The 9,024-nt window shown below is 35.3% G+C and overlaps 2 non-coding genes across 2 annotated transcripts; one reads left to right on the forward strand and one right to left on the reverse strand.

Moving 5' to 3' along the window:
* Positions 1-6,747: 6,747 nt before the first annotated feature.
* On the reverse strand, positions 6,748-6,818 carry Trnag-gcc. The gene has a single exon. It is a non-coding gene; the product is annotated as a tRNA-Gly (tRNA).
* Positions 6,819-7,023: 205 nt separating this feature from the next.
* Positions 7,024-7,096, forward strand: Trnav-uac. The gene has a single exon. It is a non-coding gene; the product is annotated as a tRNA-Val (tRNA).
* The last annotated feature ends 1,928 nt before the right edge of the window (positions 7,097-9,024 follow it).

Raw genomic sequence — 9,024 nt, forward strand, 5'->3', positions numbered from 1 at the left:
TGTACAAAATGTGGTTGGATTACAAATCCGGTGCACGAAAACTACGTAAAAAAATGTCGCCCACGAAATTTCGTCCCATAAATCTTTGAATTCGAGTATTTTACCTTAAACTGTCTTGGAACCTCGTCCAACTTACAACTGCGAATAAGTAGAGTGAATTTATCGTTGCTGTTGTTTACATATTCAAGGGTAAAATTTTGAAATCGACACCTGCTGTGCAATTTCAGCACAATTGCAAATTGTTACGGACGTGAGTTGAAATCTCGATGTTCTAACTTTGTGATTAGCTTTTTTATAGGTCCCATTGATATTTGGTGGTTGTGATGAATGATAATAAGCTCCAAAATGCGTTAAAAATATTTAACAATTCGGATTAACGTGAAAAAGTGATAACGCGCGTACAAATTTGAGTTATGTGTCTCAAACGGTTCGTGAGATATCGTCCAAAAACTGAAAAAAATAAATATTTATAGGACATCATTAAATTTGTTGTCCTTTCCATGTTGCACAACAATAATCAGTTCGATCAATCATACCTACATCTCAAAACAATCGCCTTAAAAATACCCCTGTCCTCCATTCTCCGTCGTGCTCTTACGCCCTGCCTAGAACAATGCAGTGCAATCCGCCTACAAGCATCAGTGACTAAATAACGTTACTATCAGATACTAGAAGTTGTACAACCTTTGTCGGAATAAACCAGATATTAAAATGGAAAACGATCGCGATAGCCGTTGAATTTCGACAGCGTTTGTTTAGTGCGGTGTAGGTAGCAGTCCGACGTGCCCAAGTCAATGTCGCTGTATCTCATCAAGGTCTTTATGTAGAGCATGATGACATTCAAGTTGTTTTTGGTGGAAGAAAAAGGACTACTTCGAACCGCACAGAAAGATTTATTAGCGTTAAACGTTTTTATTGCGGCCAAACTGTCTCGTAAAAGTAAAAATATCCGTAGTCAGCTATTTGTAGCATTGGTCGTCTCCTAGAACTACCCTTTCCACAAGACATGGGTTAAATGGGCCCTGAAAATATTTAGAGACAATTAAGAACCACCTTATAAATTTTCGCGGAGACGGAAAAAATTCTGCATATAAAGAAGCTGCTGTATTCGGAAAACCATAGTAATACTGTCGGCTAAAGTTAGACTCCAACATTTAGCTTCAAACATTTTTCTCTGTTTTTAACAAAGCATATAACCAAAGCTTTTTGTAGTCTGTATCTTTCGACATGATCTCTTTTACATGAAAAACGCAAGCAGGCACCTTTGAATAACAGCGGGACCGTTTCTACTGCCCTAATATAATACAGCGCCCCCTATCAGTGTTGGACTTCATCTGGCAAAACACAGTTTTCGCATTGCGGGGTAGATTCATGTACAGATTTCCTAAGAGGTGTCAGGGTAATTACCTTTTGAGACTTGAATAAAACAAAACGCTCTTCATTAAACAAGCTTTTGTAATAAATAAAGGAATATTGCTAAAGTATTCCACATATTACACCTGATATAAACGCTATATCCTGCTTTCCAATGGGTTTTATATAACTATAAATCGTTATATCATGGGGTTTCCGTATAGCGTGATAGTATGTTATAATTTCAGTTGCTTACGCGAATCTCGAATAATAAAACATTGAAGAAATGAATAATTTAGAAGGGAATGATTTTCCGTCGCGGAAAACAATATTTTTGTGAAAGTGGAAACTCGTTGCATACATCATACTGTTTCGTGCGGTAAAAGTTCATTTGGTAGTAAAATATCAATTTTGTTCTCTTATAAGAATATTCCCCAGGCACGGTAGATGTGGAAAGCTGCAGGGGTCACTTTGATTTTCGTTATAAAGGAATTTTCTATTTGATCGTAAACTTCTCCATAGGGTTTTAATATTATTCCAAGAAAGTCTGTTACGCAGATCAATCTCAGGTTTTCTCAAAGCGAAATAGTTAGTCGCGATAATATTAATGAAAAAATGCTGAAAACAGAGAAATATGTTAGATATACATACTTACTGAAATCCTTGTGCTTGTAGCAGTATTTCTATTTCTGGGTGATCCTCAGGGTTCAAGTCTCGGCCCAGTTTTATATTTAATTTTTATTAATGACCTTTTCAAAAACATCTCATTTGCTGTTTACAGACTCAAAATTATTTTCAGGGATAGATTCTTTCAGCAGACACCTTGGCAATTAAATTTTGGTAAAATTAAAAATTAGTGAAACAATAAGATCAAAATTGCCTTAAAACGCAACATTCTATTTCAATCAGTTACGGGCGATCACATTATCTCGAGCATAGAGTATTTTTATATTTTATAACTATGTATGTTTAATATCAACAGTAAATTTCTTCAACCAATTCATTGAGGTTTAGGGATTTTTAATTGACAGTGCCAATAGTGCAATGTTGGTTGCCTATGCTCGACGATCACGTTTATGAAGGTTATATGTAAGAATTGCAAAATGGATATATCGGCACTAGATTTTTCCTTAATCTTAAGCGTTACTGTTATCAGAGAGAGAGAGAGTATATTTCCACGAAAAGAGAGTTATACACCACCCCATACACACCGTCTGATTATTATCGGCACATTCAACGTTTGCGGAACGAATGCAATCGCAAATACCACCGCGACGCGACGCCTAATTACGTGTCAATCAGTGGCACCATCAAGAGTTGGGGGCTCCACGGGGCACCTAAATTGTGTCCGAGCCACGCCAGACGTCGCCACTAACGCCAAGTTAATTGACACTTAATCAACCCGGAACGCCAAATACTAAAACGCCGTTAATACGGCATCGGGAAATTTATGACCACAGTGTTTCATTATTTGAAAACGACAATTGCTGTTTGTAAATGTACGGGAATGCCATTAGAAGTAAGGTTTTTCCTTTACCTGGAGTTTGCAGGCATAAAAATAAATAATTTTTGAAAAAAAAAACTTTTCAACATATCTACAACGTACAGAGAATATTAACATTCATAGATTACAGTAAAAAATAATTTTTTAGGATATACAAATATATTATTTAGCCGTCGCATTTTAGCACGTTTGTGCCAGTCCAAAGCCATACAACAATTATGCCCCTACCCATGAACTATAGCGGCGTTGTTCATATTTAGGTGGGCGCTGCCGTCGTTAATCTTAATTGTTTTCGCGTTTAATCGGGATTAATTCGCAATGCGGTGGCCCTATCGTGTTTCGCAGGGCCTGCCAATTTGTTATCAAAGTTTATAGTTCAAGTCTGCCTTTTGTTGCCATAATACCGCCATCGCGGACAGTGCTGTTTTGTCTGCCGCGCGAAACCCAATTGGGGATCAGTTTATACGTATGGATGAGGCCCATATGTGCACTGTGATTCTACTAAAAAATATGCTGGTATAACTTACTACGATACTGTTTCGAGAATTAAACATATGACCTCTTGCAATAAATACGATTTTCAATAAGAATCCTCGATTTAGTAAATAAGTAGCTGCATTGAAAGCTCTAAATAGTTTTCATGATCATTAATATCTAAAACAATGGTTATAACAGTACTTTTCTGTATTTTTTTAAAAGATTTAAAACTTCGTATTAAAGATCGCTTTGTTCATACGGAAACAAACCGGTATATCCATTTCCTGAACTTCTGCATCAGAATTTACCTTCAGTTGATTTCCTTGGCGTTGAAGTTTACTCATTTTGCTTTTGCTGTCGTTCCCAAAGACCACGGCGAAACGCAAAACGAAATACAAGTGTGTATGCAGACAATGGCACAAAATATTCATTAAAATGTAATGAAATCGGCGATTTTTCATCCTGTCGCGGCACTGCAAATATTTGAGTTGGTTTTACAGCCGAAATTAAAGTAATCAGTCAGTCCAACGTCAAATTAGTGTCAACGGTAAGTAATTGAGTTCTACGAGATTTTATGTACCAAGGAACTATTTTATTTTGTTAAAGAAACCCCGTAACGCTTACTATTGGACTTTGTATTCGTACTTTCATTGTTTAATTTACGACGTACCTACCAAAAGCAATAAAAGCATAGAGACAGACTTGTGTCAATTGTAACAAAAATCTAGAAGCTAAAATAGTTTCTGATAAAGAAAGTAAATGGAAAAAATTTTTCCAAATAAACAAATTTGACTAATGCTGTTATTTGTTACAGTTACAGTTGTAACACTTGAATGTGTGATTGTAACAAACTAAAAAGGATGCATTAGATGTAAACCAATGATAAAGATAGATAGATATTAATGTTGTTGGTATTTTCAATGAAAAATGTGTTGAGGATATGTTCTATTCGTTCAACTGGACAGTATTTTATTGTTTCAGTTGACTTCAACCTAAATAATGAAGAAAGCGGATGTTGTCAGTAATGTCAATTGTAGTCATGTTACAATTACACCACCAGATACCATTATTACAAAATAAAAATAACATAAGTGAATATTGATCAACTTTATATAATATTTGAAGAAATATATGAAATATGACTATCTGCAGTAATTATCAAATACACTTTATTTTACTATCAATTAAGATAACGACATTATTAACTGTCATCATTAATTACTTGTATGTAAATCCATAATACTCCCAATAATATTGCATTTTATCTCTCAATCTACCGATACTGATACATACATATATCCAACGTATTTCACTAATCAAACAATAATAAATTATCGTGCGATATCACAAACGGAATGATAATTTAACAACGACTCCATGTCACATCAATAAGACAGTCTAATAACATCGAATTCATCGCAGGACCCTCCTAACTTTTCTATGTCCCCTGCAATACATCCCCTGTATTGTGTCCAGTCCTTTTTACATCCTGCGGCAGTTTTCCCAACGGCTATTACGCTAGTGTTTGTAGTTTCAATTCTTAATGGGTCGGTTTGTCGGAAGCGGTAAATTTTTCCCGGGGCGGAATATGAATAGAACGGACACAACGCATCTCTCGACAACCATTTGAGCGCGTCGTGATTGTTGACTAGGGGGGATAAACAAAAGAAACGATTCGAGGGGTGATGAAATAAAAATTAGTCAATTGTTTGGTCCTAGTAAAATTTTGAATTGTTAGCATTACATTATTTTTATGATTCCCTCAAATTCATCAAAATATATGTGAAAAAGTAGTTCAAGTCGTAAGGTTTCAGGGTTGTTTGAATAGCTTCAGCGACCGCTGGGCGCAGGGGTGGTTGGATCGGACTGATTTTAGTGTCACTGTGTAGGTTGCACCTTATAGTTTATTTATTATTAGCCTTCGTAAACCTACAGAAATCGTAGAGAGCGACTTTTAATTTTTATATTCAGGTTTTATGTAGCAGTTGTGCTTTGTGCAAACCCGTAAAACTAATGAGATTTATTAATTCATTTCTGCGAATGTTAATTTAACTTGCTACTGTTATAGCTGCGAACACCTCAGCCATAACAACTTGGTCCGACCATTAAAACTTTTCAAACTATGGCTAAAAGCTGTACGGACCAGTGTATAGATTCGTTTTACGACAACGTCGGTGTTGCCGTCGGAAGTTTAATTGCATTCGGTTAATGCCATACCGTAGTGTTATTTGTTTTTTATTTTTATAAGATTGTGCTATTCTAAGACTATTAAAATTTTGTACAGTCCCCCATTTAAAGAAAGTTAACTTGTTAGGTGTCGATTAACGATTTTAGGATATTAATTGATTTCATTTACTACTGTTTAACAGCGAAATATACAAATATACCAAGAAATAAAGGTGAAAAATCGTGGAGAACTCGTAAACATTACTGGGCGTGATTTTATTGTTGGAAAGTCTTGGGAATGATAATACACAAGGCGTCTCATTAAATGGGCCATAAAAAAAGTATTGTCATTTATAAACAAAAAATTTATTGCAAAATTAAACGGAAAGAATGCTTTTTCTTTCATTGTTAATAACTTTTTAAATAATTAGTAAAATCTTACCAAACTTTTCCATAATGTGAGTTTTTATATCCTTAAGAGATGGGAATGTTATTTTGCAATAACTTTTTTGTTTATAAAGCAATTTTAGCTTATAAAATAAAGTCACATTTTAAAGATGAGTTTCTCTAGATCAAATCGTCTGTTGAACATTTCTTGCAAGATTAATAGTTTCTTTTAAGGCTAACTACATAAGGAGCTTAATCAATATTTTTTTGTAATTAATGCTTAAGGGCGCCGTATTCTTGAAATAGTGTTTTCCACAAAGACAAATAATTTCAAACATTTAATAACTGAATAAACTAAAGCTTATCAAATAATAGGAATGTTATGTCATGCCACCTGAGTATTTTCAAAGACGCCGCAGTAAAACGAATAAACAGGTGCAAAAAACGATCAAACCATCAAGGTTTTAGGTACTGAAATCTACGAAAATACAAATTTTTTTATATACAATTCCACATGTAAATATTCTTATAATATTTACTTGCTTAGTCCTGCATATGAAATTGTTTACTTTTATTTATAAGTACGTGAAAATAATGCTTAAAATGTGGGGTTAGGATAACAGCAAACGCATGTTTTATAAACGCTTTTTTTTAATTATTATTTTAATTGAGTAAATTTAAATGGTAACAATGAATAAACAAACATCAAGGTTTTTATTTTTGTGCTTACTTTTGTTCTACACGTTTTACTTTTCAAGATTTCGGTACCTAAAAACGCCAGAAATTTGACTATTTCTCGGCCATGAATATGGCCAACTTAACATAATTTATTTTGAACAAATTGTTGAAAAAAAAAACAATGCATCGGCCGGGAATCGAACCCGGGCCGCCCGCGTGGCAGGCGAGCATTCTACCACTGAACCACCGATGCTTCTCATACTTGGTCTCTGTAGCGTTACATCTACTACACATTACAGCAATAGTTTATTGAAAAATGTATCTATTTTATAGTACAGCACAGTAAATGCGTTATGAATCTGCACTTGTAGATGTCCTTACAATTAACTGTTTTTAAATAGAAATCATGGGTCATGCGATTGAGCTGGAAGCGTCTGTTGGGGAATACAAACGTGCAGGGTTCCGTAGTGTAGCGGTTATCACGTCTGCTTTACACGCAGAAGGTCCCCGGTTCGATCCCGGGCGGAACCACTTTTTTTCTTTTAGAAAATCGTCAGAATTTATTAATAACTAAACGTACATATACGGAAAACATTCCTCGAATTTTTTTATTAGATTACAGTTTGTAAATAAACCTTAAGATAACAGATAAAGTATATTTGAACATATTTCAAATAATTTCCGAGTCATATCCCAAGCAAATAAATAAAATACTACACCCTGTACATTCAACCTCTGCTACCACGAAAGTAAAACTTCCCGCCGCAGTGGGGCCATATTGTATCGAAATTACAATGTTTTACCATAAATTCGGCGCCGTAATGCACGTGATACTTTAAAAAGTTGTCTGGAACTCATCTGACGGCCGGTCCTTCCTGTTTTATTTTGTTAAAACTTCCAAAACACAGACACGGAACCGTTGCGCTCAACAGATTGAACGTACGCCAAGTTTGTTTTGATGTGACTTTAATTACACGCGAAAGTTGGCGGGACCGGCACCCCACCCGATGTTGACGTTGATAATAATTATCCACAACGACAGCTACTCATGTCCGGGCACACGGGAAAAGTATACAGAGTTCTTTAATTCGATCAAGCAGTGTGATTCAAATTTTAACTATCTGGGATTATTTTAATTTAGTTAGAAAATGAGTAAGGATTATCAAGGGGTGTGATCGAACGTCAACTCTTGTTTTCTTCAGTTCAGCGTCCTACACCCGATACAAAAGTGCTTTTTAGCCCAAAAACAAATCAGCGCAAAATGTTTTTTTATTGTAACCGTACATCTAAATTATCTAATAATATTGGGAAAACTTGAATTCGACTTTAAATTAGATACTTACTTGCATCTAAATGGGAACCATCAAACTGACATCCGTCAAAACAAATTAGGCATTGACTCCAATTTAATACACAAAGTTAGAAATAGATACGCGACAACAAATTCCTTTGAATATAGAGTAGAATGGGGGTCGCGGTTGCAACTTTACCCATTTGAATTGCTAATGCGGATTTATTCTGTCTAAAGACCCAAGACGCTTCAGCAGTGGCGTGCCAGGGCAGAAGCGTCGATATCGACATTCCTAGTGTGAGAATTCCTTAAATAAGTATCGATTTCTTAATTTTATATGCTTCTCTGGCATCTGTTGCCTCTTAGCGATGGTCTATTTCCTATGTTTTAGCCATAAAGTGACTAAAAACATACATCTTTATTCCTTTTATTACTTTAAATTACAAAAATCGTATTCGAAGCCATTTTATTGTAAGCATTTAAAAAATTCTAATTTCTCTCGCTTTTACTCGTAGAGGCAAAAATGGCGATTCCCAGTTCTAATACGATTTTAGAGCGTCGACGGGCAGCAGCTATGAGCTAAAGATAATAAGAAGAGTTATGGCCTCCATTATAACGCAAGTTATTAACTGAAATTTTCTCGGAATGAGATCTTCTCCAGAGTAGTGGGTGCGAAACCAGGTTATAGGGGTCTAAACAGGGTGTCTTATGTATTATTTCGAATAAACTGATACAAAATAAAAAAATTATACAACTAGAAGTATTGTTAACAGTTTATCTCGATGATAAAAAATGTGTAGCATTTGAATGTTTCGCTTTGTCTTTCTTGTTCGCAAAATGTAGACGTAGTTTCATGAATTGTGTAAGCGGTTCCGTCCACCTAGTTCACCTGATTTACCCCCACTAGAGTTCCTTCAACAGGGGTATTTAAAGTGTTTGAAAATGTAGACCTATTTTCAAGGGTAATTTTCGTGTCTAGACAATAAATCTGGTTAGACGAAAGATTGGAATGGGAAATGAAAAAATTTGAGGTTAACAGAATTAAATGAATCCGTAACGAGCTGTGTTATAGTAATAAAAGTATATTTAGACACTCAACACCCTGTAGTGCGTATATCGCAAATGTTGTCACGTCCCGGTATATCTCGACGCAGACGACGACGGCGTT

The sequence above is a fragment of the Anoplophora glabripennis genome, unplaced genomic scaffold (genome assembly GCF_000390285.2).
Source record: "Anoplophora glabripennis isolate ALB-LARVAE unplaced genomic scaffold, Agla_2.0 scaffold791, whole genome shotgun sequence".
Lineage (NCBI taxonomy): Eukaryota > Metazoa > Arthropoda > Insecta > Coleoptera > Cerambycidae > Anoplophora > Anoplophora glabripennis.